This window comes from Notechis scutatus, chromosome 2, assembly GCF_049901735.1.
Source record: "Notechis scutatus isolate UNSWTSFEM ecotype Mainland chromosome 2, rNotScu1.2, whole genome shotgun sequence".
Taxonomy (NCBI): Eukaryota; Metazoa; Chordata; class Lepidosauria; order Squamata; family Elapidae; genus Notechis; species Notechis scutatus.
This window is the reverse complement of record NC_142010.1, coordinates 17,421,306-17,440,784: the sequence shown is the minus strand read 5'-3', so window position 1 is coordinate 17,440,784 and position 19,479 is coordinate 17,421,306. Positions and strand designations below refer to the sequence as shown.

The 19,479-nt window shown below is 42.1% G+C and overlaps 3 non-coding genes across 3 annotated transcripts; 1 reads left to right on the top strand and 2 right to left on the bottom strand.

The window, feature by feature from the left end:
- Positions 1-7,108: 7,108 nt before the first annotated feature.
- TRNAA-AGC (transfer RNA alanine (anticodon AGC)) lies at positions 7,109-7,181 on the bottom strand. Its single transcript has one exon. It is a non-coding gene; the product is annotated as a tRNA-Ala (tRNA).
- A 3,889-nt stretch (positions 7,182-11,070) lies between these two features.
- On the bottom strand, positions 11,071-11,143 carry TRNAA-UGC (transfer RNA alanine (anticodon UGC)). The gene has a single exon. It is a non-coding gene; the product is annotated as a tRNA-Ala (tRNA).
- A 6,370-nt stretch (positions 11,144-17,513) lies between these two features.
- TRNAA-AGC (transfer RNA alanine (anticodon AGC)) lies at positions 17,514-17,586 on the top strand. The gene has a single exon. It is a non-coding gene; the product is annotated as a tRNA-Ala (tRNA).
- Positions 17,587-19,479: the final 1,893 nt, after the last annotated feature.

Below are 19,479 nucleotides of genomic sequence, written 5' to 3'. Positions count from 1 at the left end.
GTAGATGTTCTCCATGATCTTCTGCCCCTTACTTGGTCTTTCAGTTCTTCCAAGGCTTCCTCCATCACCAATGTAAAGGAGTCCATCTACTTGCTGCTGGCCATCCTCTTCTTCTCTTCCTTTCCACCATTTCAAGCTTTAGAGCCAGGTCTTACCATCATTACAGATTAACAGAGTTAGAAGGGACCTTTTGGGCCATCTAATCCAACCCCCTGCCCAAGCAGGAGACCCTACACCCGTGATGGTGAACCTATGGCACACATGCCACAGGTGGCATGCAGAGCCCTCTCTGCGGACACACGAGCCATTGCCCCAGCTCAGCTCCACCACATATGTGCATGCGCATCCTGTCAGCCAGCTGATTTTTGGGTCTCTGCCACACATGCGAGGGGGGGCGCATGCAGGAGATGCCTGTGCATGCACGGAGAGTGGGGAAACATGCAGGGTCACGCGTATATGCACGGAGGGAGTGAGGAATCACGTGCACATGTGCAGGGGAAGGGCGAGTGGGAGGGTTTTGCACATGCATTGCATTATGGGTGCAGGAACATACATGCACTGTCACGTGTGCATGTGCGCACTTTTGGCACCACAATGACAAAAAGGTTAGCCATCACTGCCCTACACCATTTCTTACAGATATGCAGTCCAGTCTCTTCTTGAAAGCTTCCATAACTTCTGAAGGCAAAGCTGTTCCATTGGTTGATTGTTCTCACTGTCAGAAAGTTTCTCCTTATTTCCAGGTTAAATTTCTCCTTGTTCAGTTTCCATCCATTATTCCTTGTCTGGCCTTCAGGTGCTTTAGAAAATACTGTAGCTTGACCCCTTCCTCTCTGTGGCAGCCTCTCAAATATTGGAAGACTGCTATCATGTCTCCCCTGAGACTGCTGAGTCTGTTCTGTTCAAAATACAACCACAAAACCAGCCTTTCTGTAGAACAAAAGAACATTCATCTTTTTTAAAAACAAACTTTATTAATCTTTTACTTTTTTAAAAAACAAAACAAAAAATTAATCATAACGTTAACAGTTCTGTGACATCTGTCTTATACATTTTTATCTTTTGTGTGCATTTACAAATATATATAATATTATGCGATTTATACACATTTATCAATAAATTGCTTGTCTTAAATTCTTTTATTATCTATCTGTCTTGATTCTATCCAATTGTACCACATATCCCAAATTTTATAGTATTCAGACTCATCTTTGTCTTTTAACATTAGGGTCAATTTGTCCATTTCAGCAAAGGTCATAATTTTTGGAATGATCAATTCATATACATCAGTGGTGGAATTCAAAATGTTTTACTATACCGGTTCTGTGGGTGTGGCTTATTTGGTGGGTGTGGCTTGTGGTCATGTGACTGGGTGAGTGTGGCTTGGTGGTCGTGTGACTGTGGGGGCATGCTTGGTGGTCATGTGACTGGGTGGGCGTGGCTTGGTGGTCATGTGACTGGGTGGGCGTGGCCAGCTCAATGTCACTCACATCAAGGGGTGCCTCACCTGGCCCCTCCCCTCCCAGCCATTCCTTGTCACCCAGCCTCAACTTATCTATAGTTCCGTAAAAATGTTGTTCACCTTTTTTGACTTTATTATCTGCATACTATAGATGTACTTTCATGGACCACTGAAAGGAGGAAATGGCTCGCGTGCTTTAGTCAAGAGTGTGAAAAGCAACAGGCTTTTAAGGGGCTGCCACAAAGATAGGGGGACAATGTATTTTCCAAAGAAGCAGAATGTAAACAAGAAGCAATGGATGGAAACTGAACAGAGAGAAGCAACCTAAAACTAAGGAGAAACTTCCTGTGCCTGAAAACAAATAACCAGTGGAACTGCCTGTCTCCAGAAGTTCTGGGTGCTCAATCCCTGGAAGGTTTAAGAAAAGACTGGACAGCCATTTCTCTGAAATGGTATAGGGTTCACCCCAAGGTCCCTTCTAAGTATTATTCTGACACCTTTCCCAGGATTTCTACTCAGAGTTTGGCATCCTCAGTTTTCTTGCTTGAGCCGGGGGTTGTACTGGAAGACCTCCAAGGTCCCTTTCAACTCTTGTTAAACACATGTGTATTTTATGCTCTGGACTATTGACACTGAATGCATGTAAACCCTGAAAAATATGTGGTAGCCCTGGGCAAAAGAAAGGCAGAAAAATCACCCTAGGTATAGGGACAGTGTAAAATATTAACACATGATAAATAATAGAACAATTAAAAATAATAGCACAATTTTATCTCTCTCTCTCTCTCTCTCTCTCTCTCTCTCTCTCTCTCTCTCTTCCTATTTTTTCTTTCTTTCTCTACCTTCCTCTTTCTTTCTTTCTTTCTTTCTTTCTTTCTTTCTTTCTTTCTTTCTTTCTTTTTTCTTTCTTTCTTTCTTTCTTCTCTCTCTCTCTCTCTCTCTCTCTCTCTCTCTCTCACACACACACACACACACACACACACACAGAGAGAGAGAGAGAGAGAGAGAGAGCACTTAACAGACAAGCATTTTGGAAGCAGCTCCTTTAAATTTCTCCAAGGCTTGAGTGGATTCCCCCACCCCCTCTGTCTCTCACTCCAGCACTTTAACTCACAAGAGGAAAGCGATACTTGCAGCATCCATGGGGAATCCTTGGAGACGTTTTAAAAGACCTGCTTCCAAAATGCATTTCTTTTACATTGCAAAAGTGCTCCAAGGCTCGATTCACCCCCACCCCCCACCCCCTCTGTCAGACCGCACTCCTTCTCACTCCAGACACTTTAACTCACACAGAAAGTGATACTTGCAGCGTCCATACCTTTCTTCCTTTTTCCTGGGGAGAAAGAGGACGTGGGGAACGGAAAGCTAGGAGAGCGATCGCAAGTGAGCTACCGAGCGACCAGGTTGGGGGCGTGGCCAGCCAGGGATTGCCACCAGTTCGGCGACCCATGCCAAATAACTGCTACCGGTTCGCCCGAATAGGTGCGAACCGGTCAAATAGCACCTCTGGTCATCTTAAGGTGATTTTGTCTTTGAATCATGTTCAGAAAGCAAACAGCAAACAGTGTTTGGACAATGTTGGTCTCCAGAGGGTGCTATTCCATAAATCAGAGCTTACAGAAAAAAGATCCATCTGCTCTTCAGGCTGAGGCTGCATGAGGCTGAGCTGATGCTGCATGAGGCTGAGCTAAGGACCATCACAGAAAAATCCTTGGAAGAGAGGCAGAAATTGGAGAAAGGACTTCCTAGGGATGCAGCAAAATAAAAGGGAATGTCTGGAGAATGCAAGCATCGATCCTGCTACCTCTTGCATGCTAAGCAAGCGCTCTACCATCTGAGCTAATTCCCCAGCTGTCTGATAGTACTCTTGCACAATTTCCCAAGAAAGAAAGAAACCAAGATAATACAAAGAAACTGACAGGACAAAGTGGGTGTTCCATGCTGAGAGTGCAATCCAACCAAGCTACAACAAAGGAAGCCCCTTGACATCTGGAGCTTCAGAGGGATACCTTTGGTGGCTCTGGCAAAGTGAGATGTGGGGATCCAGTCACTAGGGGATAATCATTAAACCATGGTCAAGAAAGGGTTAGGTGACACATTTCCAAGGTAACATGCAAAGCAAAAGAGCTTCTCCAGAAACCTATCAAATATGGTCAGAATCCTGCTCAGATGCTGCTTCCAGCTAGGGAAAGGAAATATCTTCCTCAGTACCCAGGTGAAACTTAGCTGAAGTGAGCCAAGTCCTTCACAGTGCATGGTGATATAAGAACTATTATTTTATTTAAAAAAAGAAAAGATGGAGGCACTTCAACAATTGATTATATCCCATTGATATTTCTTTCCAATATTTTAAATACTATATAAGTTTTATTTTTTTCAGCCATGCAACTCGGTGATCATTGGTTATTGGCCAAACTGGTATTTTTCTCAATGTAACTCACCCAGCATAGCACAACACAACACAACACACCCTAAATGATTGTACAACTGAAATCATACACACAACCTTCTACAATGCTATTACAAATCTGGGACTGGAACAACTAGTAACCAACAACACTAGACTAAACAACTGCCTCGATCTCATCTTCTGCAACAGTTTGAACCTAATCTACGGAATACAATCTAAAGAACCCTTTTCCAGTAGTGACCACAATATGATCGACTTTTGTCTCAACATACATCCACACAAAAATCACCACAATGATGTAATCCCCTATTGTAACTTCAAAAAGGCAACTATGATCTTATAGACAACGATCTCTCATCCCTTGATTGGCAATCTCTATTCACTGGATGCAATACTGTTGAAGACCATTATAACATATTTTTACTTGAAGTCAAAAGAGTCATCAAACTATATGTACCAACAACAACTCCCAAAACAAAACAAAAAAGCAGATTACCCATATCAATAAGGAAACTTCAATCCAAAAGAGATCACTCTGGCGGAAAAACAAATCTGGTCACGTTGCCAATTTCAAAAACGATACAAAAATCTATGCCACCAGATAAAGACCGAATGCACCAATTATCACATTAAACAAGAGGAAAACCTTCTAAGCACCAATTCCACCCGCACTTTTTACAATTTTGTAAACAACAAACTAAAAGACTCAAGGTCCATCCCTCCCTTGATAGGACCTGATGGTAAAGACTGCAACTGACGACACCATTAAAGCCAACATCTTTAACACATTCTTCGGCTCAGTATTTGTAAACAGCAATGGATCATGCCCAATATTTCCTAGCCGTACCACAGATAACAACAATGATCTAATACATATCGATTTCACAGAAGACAATGTTGAAAAAGCAATACGCAACCTAAAACCATCTCTATCTATTGGACCGGACGGAATATGTGCCTACTTCTTAAGAAAGCTATCCTCTGCCATAGCCAAACCTCTAAGCATAATCTTTGAAAAATCTTTCAGAACCAGCTCCTTGCCTAACCTATGGTCACAAGCCACAGTCATCCCCATCTTCAAAAAGGAGACCCAAGCCTAGTTGAAAACTACAGGCCAATCTCCTTATGCTGCGTCACCTGTAAAGTCATGGAATCAATTATTAACCAATCCATCATCCTTCACTTAGAGACAAATAACCTACTCTCCAATAAACAATTTGGTTTCAGGAAAAAACTATCCTGTAATCTGCAACTTTTACACTGCAAAAACATATGGACGACACAACTCGACCAGGGCAAAACAATAGACGCAATCTACATAGACTTCTGTAAAGCCTTTGATTCAGTGGTACACGACAAACTACTCCTAAAAATAAAATCCTATGGTATCTCTGGACAACTGAATAACTGGATAGAAGCATTCCTGTCAAACAGACAACAAATGGTCAAAATCGGGAGCGTCCTATCAAATCCAGTATCTGTCAATAGTGGTGTTCCCCAAGGCAGTGTTCTAGGACCAACTCTCTTCATACTCTACATAAACGACCTCTGTGATCATATTAAGAGCAATTGCGTTCTCTTCGCTGATGACGTAAAGCTGTTCAATACCACAGACAATACTGCTACCCTTCAAAAAGATCTTGACTATGTATCCGAATGGTCAAACAAATGGCAACTTCAAATCTCAACAAATAAATGCTCTGTCTTACATATTGGCAAAAAAATCAGAAAATAAAATACAAGCTGAATAGTCAAGATCTTGTTGATGACCCAAGCTCTGTAAAGGACCTTGGAATACTCACCTCTAATGATCTAAGTGCTAGAGCACACTGCAACTACATAGCCAAAAAGGCATTAAGAGTTGTTAACCTAATCCTACGTAGCTTTTCTCTGGTAATATCACACTACTAACCAGAGCATACAAAACATTTGCTAGACCAATACTCGAATACAGTTCATCAGTCTGGAATCCACACTACGTATCTGATATTAGCACAATTGAGAAAGTCCAGAAATATTTCACAAGAAGAGTTCTCCACTCCTCTACTCGCTGTAGAATACCTTATGCCACCAGACTTGAAATTCTAGAACTAGAAAACCTTGAATTACGCCGTCTTCGGTCTGACTTAAGCATGGTATACAAAATCATACATTGCAATGTCCTACCTGTCAATGAATACTTCAGCTTCAACCATAACAACACAAGAGCACACAATAGATACAAACTCAAAGTAAACCGCACCAAACTTGATTGCAGGAAATACGACTTCAGCAATAGAGTGGTCAATGTCTGGAATACTCTACCCGACTCTGTAGTTTCTTCCCCAAACCCCAAAAACTTTAACCTTAGACTGTCTACTATTGACCTCACCCCTTTCCTAAGAGGTCTGTAGGGGCGTGCATAAGCGCACCAACGTGCCTACCGTCCCTGTCCTATTGTTTCTCCTATTCTTTTATTTTTCTTATATGTAACCATTTCATGTATTCACAACTATGTATACATTTATACTTATTATCTTGTAAACAATTGGCAAATCAAATAAATAAATAAATAAATAAAACAATGTGGTGACTCTCCAACTACTAGCAACCTTGATTCACCATGTTACAAGAATTCAGGGCAAGAGACACTAACTTAGGAGCTGAAAATGATCTAACAATGTAGTAAAAGAAAGTAAACATGTGACTGGAGAATGTGGGCATCGATCCCACCACCTCTTGCATGCAAAGCAAGTGCTATCTGAGCTAACTCCCCAGCTCCGAGTAGATTTAAGGCAACAAACTGCAAGACTTCAGGACAAGATGCAGAAACTAAATTTATAAAAGTGGGCCAATAAACTGGCAAAGTGAGGTATATGTTTGTCTCGGAAAATGCAGGTCCTGATCCCATGACCTCTTGCATGTGCTCTGTCATTTCAGCTGATTGCCCCATATCCCAGCCGTGCCGCGCCATCATTTTTCAAGAAAGAGTCGCCTAGCAGCTGTTACACAGAATCATAGTGAGTGGGCTGGGGTGGATCTTCTTTAGCGATGGTAAAATCAAGCAAAATTGTATTTAGAGAAGATGGGCATCGATTCCATCATCTCCTGCAAGCAAAGCAAGAGTTTGGTATGGCCACGAATGCCCAGCTACCGATCTGGACTTCTTTGCAACAGTGTAGACATTTAGGATAATATGCACAATTTGCCTGGAAGAGGATTTTCTGTATGGAAGCCAAAAGTGAAAAGAGATTGACTGGAGAATGCAGGCATCGATCCTGCTACCTCTTGCATGCTAAGCAAGCGCTCTACCATCTGAGCTAATTCCCCAGCTGTCTGATAGTACTCTTGCACAATTTCTCAAGAAAGAAAGAAACCAAGATAATACAAAGAAACTGACAGGACAAAGTGGGTGTTCCATGCTGAGAGTGCAATCCAACCAACCTACATCAAAGGAAGCCTCTTGACATCTGGAGCTTCAGAGGGATACCTTTGGTGGCTCTGGCAAAGTGAGATGTGGGGATCCAGTCACTAGGGGTTAATCATTAAACCGTGGTCAAGAAAGGGTTAGATGACACATTTCCAAGGTAAACATACAAAGCAAAAGAGCTTCTCCAGAAACCTATCAAATATGGTCAGAATCCTGCTCAGATGCTGCTTCCAGCTAGGGAAAGGAAATATCTTCCTCAGTACCCAGGTGAAACTTAGCTGAAATGAGCCAAGACCTCCACAGTGTATGGTGATAGAAGAACTATTATTTTATTTTTTAAAATGAGGCACTTCACCAATTGATTATGTCCCATTGATATTTCTTTCCAATATTTTAAATACTATATAACTTTTGTTGTTTTCAGCCATGCAACTCGTTGATCATTGACCAAACTGGTATTTCTCTCAGTGTAACTCACACAGCACAACACAACACAGCACAGTATGCATTTGTTCCTTAGAATCTTTTTTTTATATAAATTTTTATTGGTTTTTAAGACAAACATAGACAGACAAAACATAAAAACATCAAGCCATCTTCCATATATATATACATACAGTGTGTTGGTTGGTTTACAAATTGTTTTGTGCTTCCATTTCGTAGTCTTCAATTACAATTACATTGTATATATTCTCATATTTTCAATCAAATATTAAGTACATTAATATCATTGTTAATCAATCATTTGACTATACTTTTATTCATTCATGTTTTACAAAATAATCCATATTTTACTTAATTTGTTTTATGACAGTTCATATTATCATCTCAAATCTATCCTACAATCATTTTGTAGATATAATAAGAAAAGAATACATCTTTATATATTTATTATTTTCTAAGAATCTACACATTTCATTACCATGTTTCATTGCCTAACCATTGATAGAATAGATCCCAAATTTTATAAAATTGTTTATCATCTTGTTCTCTGATTTCAAATGCCAATCTACTCATTTCAGCACATTCCAATATTTTCTTAATGATTTCCTCCTGTAATGGTATTTTTTCATTTTTCCAGTTTTTGGCAAATACAATCCTAGCCTCTGTTAATTTCCAATCAGGTATTTCAATTCTTTACCATATATTTCAGGCAAAACTCCCAATAAAAATATCTCTGGTTTCAAATCTATATGCTTTTTGTCATTTTTTCCAACCACATGTGGATTTTAGTCCAATATTTTTTGGCATCTGCACAAGTCCACCACATATGGTAATATGAGCCTGGTATCTGATGACATTTCCATTTTTCGGATTTGTTCTTGAACATTCTTGCTATTTTTGTCAGGGGAAAATGTCACCTGTAAAACACCTTATACAAATTTTCTTTATATGCTGTTGACATTGTCATCTTATAATTTTGAGACCACAATTTTTGCCATTTCTCTAGATCAATCCCATATCCAAAATTCTTCCTCCAAGCAATCATAGTTTCTTTAACTTGTTCTTCTAGTTTAATTTCTAATAAATATCCATATAATTTTTTAATCACCTTTTCATCAGTACCTGTCAAAATCTTATCTAAATCAGTCAGTTTATCATAGAAACCTTCTGTTTTAGAATCTTTGTCATACCTTGAATGTATTTACGCATATGAAAACCAATTCATCTTTATACCTTGTTCTTCTAATTTTTGCATGGATTTAAGTTCACCCTTTTCATTCAATATTTCACCATATCTAACTGTTTGTTCTTTTTTATATATTATAGGATAAGAAAATGCTTCTATAGTCGATAGCCAGACTGGAATTTTCAAATAACATTGCCTTTTAGTCTTCTCCCAATTTAACCACAGAGACTCCTGTATATAATGTCTTCTAAAATACCCCTGTGTTTTAGTTCCTTTATACCATAGAAAAGCATGCCACCCCAACAACAGATCATGACCTTCTAATGTCAACAATCTAGTATTTCTTAATGTTATCCATTCCTTAACCCACATCAAATTTGTAGCTTCGTAATACAACTCCCAATTAGGCAAACCAAATCCTCCTCTTATTCTGGCATCTTGCAAAAGTTTTAACTTTATTCTCGCTTTCTTACCTTGCCATATATATTTCAACACAATTTTATTTAAATCTTCAGAATAATCTTCTCCAAGCCTAACTGGAATTGTTTGGAACGAATATAAAATTCTGGGTAGTATATTCATCTTGATTGTTGATATTCTCCCTATTAATGACAGTTTTAAATTTTCCCATTTCGCCAAATCTAACGCTATCTGCTGCTTAAAGTTTGATATAATTATTCTCTTTTAGTGTACTACATCTTGCTGTCAAATGTATCCCCAAGTACTTGATCTTATTCGTGACCTGAATTTTCAGTACATCCGCCAGTTCTTCTTTTTGTCTTGATAGCATATTCTTTGTCAAGATCTTTGTTTTATCTTTATTTATTTTCAAACCAGCCACCTTGCCATATACCTCTATCTTTTCTATCAATGTTGATGCTGTTTCTAGTAGGTCTTCTAAAAGGAAGACCAGATCATCTGCGAATGCTTGCAACTTGAATTCTTCCTTTTTAATTTTCATCCCTTTTATATCCTTTTCTTTTCAATGTTGCTGCAGGCCTTCATGAGCAACTAGATTGCCTCCTCCTAGGTCAGGAGTCAGCAAACACTCAAAGAGCCATTTGGACCCATTTCCCATAGAAAAGAAAACACCAGGAGCCACGAAACCATTCCCATGCCAAACTATTTCCTGAGCAGCCATAAAGCTAGCATATGTAGTTGAATTAAAGATTCCATTTTCTTCTGAAACTTTTCCTTTCTTGGATTGATCCATGGTTATCCTACCAGGGATCAAAAAGCTCAATAAATCGTGTGCTGGCAGGTGTTGCACATTGGCAATTGTGATGCATATTTTGAGAGACAGGGAGGGAGAGCAGAGGGATGAAAGAGCCACATGTGGCTCCAGAGCCATGAGTTGCTGACCCTTGTCCTAGGTGATTGGCATTGTGCCCATCTCCTCTCTGCTCTATGTGTCTTTGGATCAGGAGGAGGTGTGGACTCCACCTCCTCCTCATTGCTAATGGGCAGCAGCTGCTCTCTATCCTCACTGGGAGCTTGCTGACCAACTAGCAGCTGAAGCCGACCTCCCTCAGCCTGTCCCTGGTCCGATTGACTCAGTTGAGACTCTTCTGCAGGCTAGTGCTCTCCAAACCCCGATCTGGACCAACAATTTGGCTACACACTTTCCTCTGCCAACTCGTTCCTCCTCTGAACTCGCATCCTGAGAGGGATCCAGGAGTGAATCCATGACAGGTAACTACATACAAAGGAAGACTAGAATAGAATTGACTCTGCAGAGAGAAAAAGAGGGAGCAGAGGGCTGTTGTAGAGAAAAGTTGAAAATTGTTGTGGAGATGCCAGCTAGGCTGAAAGGAGGGGTCAAGTGAGTCCCTAGCTTGGAATTGTTGTGCAGCTACAACTAGCATAAGCTTGACTTGCCCCAAAACCCATCCATGAAGCCTTATCTGGTTGTAACCAAGGTAATGGAAGCACTCTGGTGAGATTCTTATAAGGGGTAGACAATAAAATTACTGATTTCATGAGTGGCTCTGGTTGCTTGTTTTCACAGGGTGAACAATTTCCCAATTGCTTCTCAGAGGTACTTCCCACAGCATATAAAAAAAAAGGCAGATACAAAATAAAGTGTACAGATAGATTCAATGAAGTTGAATTACTGTATGGATTGGTGGGGGGGCGGGATAAGCAGAGAAAAAATAAGCTGGAGAATGTGGGCATCGATCCCACCACCTCTTGCATGCAAAGCAAGCGCTCTACCATCTGAGCTAATTCCCCCGCACCAGGTAGATTTAAGGCAACAAGCTGCAAGACCTCAGGACAAGATGCAGAAACTAAATGTATAAAAGTGGTCCAATAAACTGGCAAAATGTGATGTATGTTTCTCTTGGAATATGCAGGTCCTGATCCCATTACCTCTTGCATGTAAAGCACATGCTCTGTCATTTCAGCCGATTGCCCCATATCCCAGCTGTGCCGCTCCCTCGTTTTTCAAGAAAGAGCCACCTAGAAGCTATTATGCAGAATCACAGTGAGTGGGCTGGGGTGGATCTTCTGTAGGGATGGTAAAATCAAGCAAAATTGTATCTAGAGAAGATGGGCATCAATTCCATCATCTCTTGCAAACAAAGCAAGAGTTTGGTATTGCCACTAATGCCCAGGTGTTTCTCTGGACTTCTTTGCAACAGTGTAGACATTTAGGATAATATGCACAATTTGCCTGGAAGAGGATTTTCTGTATGGAAGCCAAAAGTGAAAAGAGATTGACTGGAGAATGCAGGCATCGATCCTGCTACCTCTTGCATGCTAAGCGAGCGCTCTACCATTTGAGCTAATTCCCCAGACATCAAGTATCCTTCACCCACTAAACTGCAAGGATTTAGGATAAGCTTCAAGGAGCTGGGGAAATGAAATTATAATATTATTCTCTGTTAGAGAAAAAGCCAAATCCAAAAATGCTAGAGATTTCCTGGAAACCTGGCACTCTGACAAATCAGCCATCCACAGGCACATACACATAAACCACATCTATATACCATAAAGGACAGGGGTGGGATTCAAATTTCTTAACAACTGGTTCTGTGGGTGTGGCTTAATTTGTGGGTGTGGCTTTCTGGCTGGGTGTGGCTTGGTGGTCGCGTGACTGGCTGGGTGTGGCTTGATGGTCATGTAACTGGGTGGGCGTGACCAACTCAATGTCATTCACGTCAAGGAGTGCCTCAACTGCCCCCCCCCCAGCCATTCCTTGTCATACACAGCCTCAACTTTACAGTTCTGTAAAAATGTTGTTCACCATTTTTTGACTTTATTATCTATGTACTATAGATGTACTTTCATGGACCATTGAAAGGAGGAAATGGCTCACATGCTTTGCTCAAGAGCGTGATAGGCAATAGGCTTTTAAGGGGCTGCCAGAAAGGGGGGGGGCAATGTATTTTCCAAAGCACCAGAAGGCAAACAAGATGCAATGGATGGAAACTGAACAAAGGGAGAAGCGAACTAAGACAACTCCCAAAACCAGAAAAAACAGATTAGCCATAACAATAAGGAGGATTCAATCCAAAAAGATATCACTTTGGCGGAAAAACAAATCTGGTCACGTTGCCAACTTCAAAAGCCGATACAAAAATTTATGCCACCAGATAAAGACTGAATGCACCAATTGTCACATTAAACAAGAGGAAAACCTTCTACGCACCAATTCCACCCGTGCTTTCTACAATTTGTAAACAACAAACTAAAAGACTCAAGGTCCATCCCACCCCTGATAGGACCAAATGGTAAAGACTTCAACAACGACACCATTAAAGCCAACATCTTTAACACATTCTTTGGCTCAGTATTTGTAAACAGCAATGGATCATGCCCAGTATTTCCTAGTCGAACCACAGACAACTACAATGATCTAATACATATCGATTTTACAGAAGACAATGTTGAAAAAGCACAACACAATCTAAAACCATCTCTACCTATTGGACCAGACGGAATATGTGCCTACTTCTTAAAAAAGCTATCCACTGTCATAGCCGAACCTCTAAACATAATCTTTGAAAAATCTTTCAGGACCAGCTCCTTGCCAAAACTATGGTCACAAGCCCCGGTCATCCCCATCTTCAAAAAGGGAGACCCCAGCCTAGTTGAAAATTACAGACCAATCTCTTTATGCTGTGTCATCTTTAAAGTCATGGAATCAATTATTAACCAATCCATTATCCTCCACTTAGAGACAAACAACCTACCCTCTAATAAACAATTTGGTTTCAGAAAAAAACTATCCTGTAATCTGCAACTCTTACACTGCAAAAACATATGGACTACACAACTCGATCTGGGCAAAGCAATAGATGCAATCTACATAGACTTCTGTAAAGCCTTTGATTCAGTGGTGCACGACAAACTACTCCGAAAACTAAAATCTTATGGTATCTCTGGGCAGCTGCATACCTGGATAGAAGCATTCCTCTCAAACAGACAACAAATGGTCAAAATTGGGAGCATCCTATCAAATTCTATACCTGCCAACAGTTCCCCAAGGCAGTGTTCTAGGACCAACTCTCTTCATACTCTGCATAAATGACCTCTGTGATCATATTAAGAGCAACTGCGTTCTCTTCGCTGACCATGTAAAGCTATTCAACAGCACAGACAATACTGCTACCCTTCAAAACACCTCGACTATGTATCAGAATGGTCAAACAAATGGCAACTTCAAATCTCAATAAATAAAAGCTCTGTCCTACATATTGGCAAAAAAAAATCAGAAAATAAAATACACACTGAATAGTCAAAACCTTGTTGATGATCCAAACTCTGTCAAGGACCTTGGAGTACTCAACTCTAATGATCTAAGTGCTAGAGCCCACTGTAACTACATAGCCAAAAAGGCATTTTGAGTTGTTAACCTAATCCTACGTAGCTTTTTCTCTAGTAATATCACACTACTAACTAGAGAGTACAAAACATTTGCTAGACCAATACTTGAATACAGCTCATCAGTCTGGAACCCGCATTACATATCTGATATTTATGCAGTTGAGAAAGTCCAGAAATATTTCACAAGACGAGTTGTCCACTCCTCTACTCATTGCAGAATACCTTATGTCACCAGATTAGAAATTCTACACCTAGAAAATCTACCGTGTTTCTCCAACAATACGGCCTCCACCAATAGGAAGGCCCAGCATGATTTCTAGGCATGAGGTGAAATTAAGCCCTGCCCCCAAAATTTAGGCCTATTTAAACCATGTGTTTCCCCGCCTTTTCTCACATCGTTTGTTAGAACTACACGAGGTGAAGAGAAATGGGGGGGAAGGGCAGGGGGGATGGGGAGAAAACTTGCCTTTAGGAGTGCCCTGCAGGTAGCCTAGGCTAGAATGCCCCGTTAGCCAATAGAAACTCCCTCAAGGCAGAGTCCCCAGCCGCTTCAGGGTGAGGCGTGGCTACCCGTGTCCCCTCGCCTTCAGGCAGTCTCTTTCGGGTGATGGAAGCTCCCCAAATGCAGTCACCAGCTACTTTGATCGGCCGGTAGAAGCGGCCTCAGGGCGAGCGCACACACACATTCCCTCCCCTTAGAACTGCACTGCATTCAGTCCGATTTAAGTATAGTATATAAAATTATATATTGCAATGTCCTACCTGTCAATGAATACTTCACTTTCAACCATAACAATACAAGAGCACACAATAGATACAAACTCAAGGTTAACCACACCAAACTTGATTGCAGGAAATACGACTTCAGCAACAGAGTGGTCAATGTCTGGAATACTCTACCTGACTCTGTGGTTTCTTCCCCAAACCCCGAAAACGTTAACCTTAGACTGTCTACTATTGACCTCACCCCTTTCCTAAGAGGCCTGTAGGGGGCGTGCATAAGCGCACCAACGTGCCTACTGTCCCTGTCCTATTATTTCTTTTTATTTTTCTTATATGTATCCATTTCATGTATTCATAACTATGTTTATACTTATACCTTATACTTATAAATAAATAAAAATAAAATAAATAAATTTATCTTCCAGTTTGATCTTCCATTTTGGTGGCCCATTATTTGGCTTTTAGTTTTATGTTAATTATGTTTATTATTTGTAATGTCTTCTTTGTTGATTTTGCATCCCAACTATTTAGTTACAACTGCAGCTGTGCTGTATATTACTTGATTTCTTTCTTTCTTTTTCTTCCTTCTGGGGAAAAAATATTTTAATCCTCATGCTAGCTGTGTCTTTGGAACAAGCTTCAATGCAGGCAGCCTTATTCTGATGATTTTGTGCTGTTCTAGATGCTCAATTATTCTTTCTTTCAGTTCTTCTATTTCTTTAGTCAGAGAGCCTTATTCTTTCTGAGGCAGAGAAAGGGTTTTGAAATGGAAATAATTCTATAGCTCTGCTGGATTTCTCTACTGCCCCCTGGTCTGCCTTTATAGTCTGAGTTACTTCTGGAAAAACTTTGATTTATTTGCCTTGGTAGAGCTTTGGAGTTCTTCCAATTCTGCTTTTATTTTGTATTATAAATCAATGTTGATCTGCTAGCCTCTGTTCTATTATTTCTGATTCTGGATGTTGTTCTTTCTATGCATTCATTTCAAATATCATCTTCTTGTTGGACTTGATCTGTAATAACAGATCATTATTTCTTTGTTTTCAATAACTGTATATTTGTGATAGGTAAGCAGCTTTTATTTCAACAGTTCCTCAGCTGCTGGCCCTAGTTGCTCAGCCAACAGCCTTTAGTCCTATAGCCCAGGGGTCCCCAACCGCCGGTCCGCGGACCGGTACCGGGCCGCGGAACAAGCCTTACCGGGCCGCTGGTTGCTGGGCGCCGCCATCTTTTTGGTAAAAGCGCTTCCAGTGAGCTTTTCCGGGTAGAAAGCTCACCGGAAGTGCTTTTCGTCATAAAAGATGGCGGCGCCAGCGCTCGGTGAGCTTTTCCGGTAGAAAGCCATTTCTACCTGAAAAAGCTCACCGGAGCGCTGGCGCCGCCATCTTTTTGACGAAACAGCGCTCCGGTGACGTCACCGAAGCGCCTTTTCGTCATAAAGATGGCGGCGCCAGTTGACGCTGTACCGGGCGCGGCGCCCAGCTGATGCCGGAACCGGGCCGCGGCGTCGAAAAGGTTGGGGATCCCTGCCATTTTTCATCAGATGTCCAGGAACTCCAACATCTAGCTGTGGTGGAACAATGGTTAGAATGCACCAGGCTCAAGGTTGACTCAGTCTTCCATCCTTCCAGGGTTGGTAAAATGAGGGCCCAGATTGTTGAGGGCAATAGGCTGACTCTGTAAACCACTTAAAGAGAGGCTGTAAAGCACTATATAAGTTTAAAGCACTATATGTAAAGCACTATATAAGTTTAAGTGCTATTGGTATCTAGTGTGTCCTTGTTAACCCAGGCAACAACTTATTTTTAATGGGAGAGACACTTTTTGTCTGATTCCTCTGATGAGACCTCTGTGGTTGAACCTGTGGCATAGCTTTCATCTTCCTCAGAGCACAAAAAGCCCCACAGCCATGTCAAGATAGTGCCTCACTAGGGGATGATGATGATGATGATGATGATGATGATGATGATGATGACGAAGATGATGATGATGATGAATGATGAAAAATCTTCCTATTTAACTCCACCTTAGCCCAGGAGGAAGAAAGAAAACAAGCTTTTCCTTTTTCTTCTCCCTCCCTCCCTCGCCCCGCGCCTGGTTTTTCTGTGCTTTAGCACTCGTTTGAGGAGTGTTTCCCCATGTATGTGCACCCCACCACCACCACAGCTGCCGGTCATGAGAGGAGGAGGAGAAGGGTCACTCCAAGGGATACTTCCACCGCACGCGTACACTCTCTCTCTCTCTCACACACACACACAGGTGGCTGTGCATCCTGGAAATGTGCCGGTGGTGGGAAATTTCCTTAGGCAGCTTCAGAGGCAGCGGCAGCAGAGCACACTGGGGCATTCCCCCAGTCAGATCCAGCAGCACCAGGGGGAGAAAGAGAATGTTCCCTCCTCCCCCAGGCAGCACAGACACAGCCGCGGACACAGCCGCACGGCTTCTTCCTGGCCTGGGGAAAGAGGAGATTGTTGTTTCCTCCCCCAGCCAACACGGACACAGCCGTGGACACAGACACAGACACAGCCATGTGGCTTCTTCCTGGCCAGGGGAAAGAGGAGACCGTTCCCTCCCCCGCCAGCCAGCATAGACATGGCCTTGTGGTGGGGAGGCAGCTAGCTAGCTAGGTCGTGGTGAAGCAAGCCAGGTAAGCCCAGGGAGGGAGGGTGGGGAGACAGTCCAGTGGCCTAGGCCGGCCCGGTAGTCAACTCAACTGGGGCTTGCTTGTAGGCTCACTCACCCAGGGAGATCAAGGCCCTGGTGGAAGGCAGGCAGCAATGGCGGGTGAAGACAGGTTAGTAATGGCGGGCAAGATGAGGAATGACTGGGTGGGGTGAGTGGGCAGGCCACGAAGGGGTGGAGCCAGACAGTAGCACAATTTACCGGTTCTCCGAACTGCGCAGACTCATAACAACCGGTTCCATAGAACTGGTCCGACATGGTAGAATCCCACTCATGATCATGATCATTCATCTTTCAGTGTCTGGATTAATCCTTCCAGTTCACCCAAAAAACTGTGGGTAAAGATTCTTCCAAGTTAAAGTCAAGTGGGGAATTAGCTCAAATGGTAGAGCGCTCGCTTAGCATGCGAGAGGTAGCAGGATCAATGCCTGCATTCTCCAGTCAATCTCTGCTTATTTTTCACTTCCCTTCAGAAAATCCTCATGCAGGCAAGTTCTGCATATTTTCCTGGACTAGGAGTTAATGGCAATGCAAAACTCTTGTTTTGATTGCAAGGGATGGTGGGATCAATGCCTATCTTTACTAGGCAGGATTTTGGTTGATTTTAGCATCCTTCCTCAAGATCCACCCCACTCCATCCCTGTGATTCTCCATACACTTTTCTGTGTGGGTGTTTCTTGAGAAATGGTGGAACAACAACCCTAATTGCTAAATGCTCTGCTCTAGTGGAAGAAATAGAATAACAGAGTTGGAAGGGACCTTGGAGGTCTTCAAGTCCAACCCTCTGCTTAGGCAGCAAACCCCATACCATTTCAGACAAATGGTTGCTCAATCTCTTCTTAAAAACTTCCAGTGTTTGGAGCATTCACAACTTCAGGAGGCAAGTTGTTCCACTGATTAAGAATGCTTAACACACAAAAGGTTGTAGTAAGTTTGATGCCCAAATCTACCTTAACCCCTTTTTGCCACTTTATTAGACTATTTTTATATATTTCTGAATGTAAAGTATTTATATGATCATCCATTCTCTGCCGCATGACTCTGGGTGTCTAACAACAGTGATTAAAAACAGAAACAGCAATGCATGGCCAGCTCTGCATGGCTTTCTGGAAGGTTACTTAAGGGAGTGGGGTCTGCCAGATCTCAAGGGGAAGGTGTGCAGGGTTAGGGTTAGGAACTTCATAAGTCATAAGCAGTGATGGGGTTCAAAACTTTTTAATACCGGTTCTGTGGGCGTGTCATGGCTTGGTGGGCATGGCAGGGGAAGGATACTGCTAAATCTCCATTCCCACCCCATTCCTGGGGGAAGGTTACTGCAAATCCCCATTCCCTCCCCACCCCACTAACCTGCTTTGCAGCTGCGTTCTCCTGTTCCGGGCAACCAAAGAAGACCCAGCCAATCAGCTGGGACTCAGGAGGCAGAGAATAGATGGGGCGGGGCCAGTCAGAGGTGGGATTTGCCGGTTCTCCAAACTACTCAAAATTTCCACTACCAATTCTCCAGAACTGGTCAGAACCTGCTGAATACCACCTCTGGTCATAAGTCTTCATAACTTTATAAGACCCACAAGAAAGCAACACTTAAGGGAATTGATCTGGGAAATACCTACTGTCGGGCTTCATGAAACAACTCACTCAACAGCATTGGAAGATTAAGGGCTTGAAGGAGATGAAACAAAAACAAACATTCCTACCAGATGACGTCTGCACGCTGACTAGTTTAGATTGATGAGGGGGGAATACAAACACTTCATTACATACCCACCATCAGCAATGCAGCATTAACAAAGAAGAACATCATAGTAATAAATTCATAAAGACAGCTTTTGGCAGGGTGGGTAAATAAATCAAGAGAGAGCAACTGCAAGAATGGGAGGAGTAAGGGGTAGTTGGGAATCATTGCTTAGTTAGTAGTATGCGATGTAGACTGTTCTATATTAACATACTTGGAATACCTTTCTCTGATTGGTCCACACATACTGTGTGGTGATTGGTTCTAATGCACTACTGTGATTGGCTCTAAAAGTACCACTGGTGATTGGGCGGCCCGATCGGCGGGAGATTCAAAGAGCCGTCATTGGCTGCGAGCCGCGAGAGAGCCTCTATAAGAAAGGCTGCTGCGGCTCCACGGTTAAGACGGATTTTAAGAACTAAATAAAGAGCTGAAGTTACACTGGTCTCTAGTCTCATTCTTCCCGCGATCTAACATAGACCATAGAATTAATAGGGCAATTGGGACACGAGTGCAGGGCAGATAGACAGTGATTAGGTGGGTGGAGTGAAGGGATAAATTACACTGAAAGATGATTGATTTCAGTGCTAACCTTGTTCAG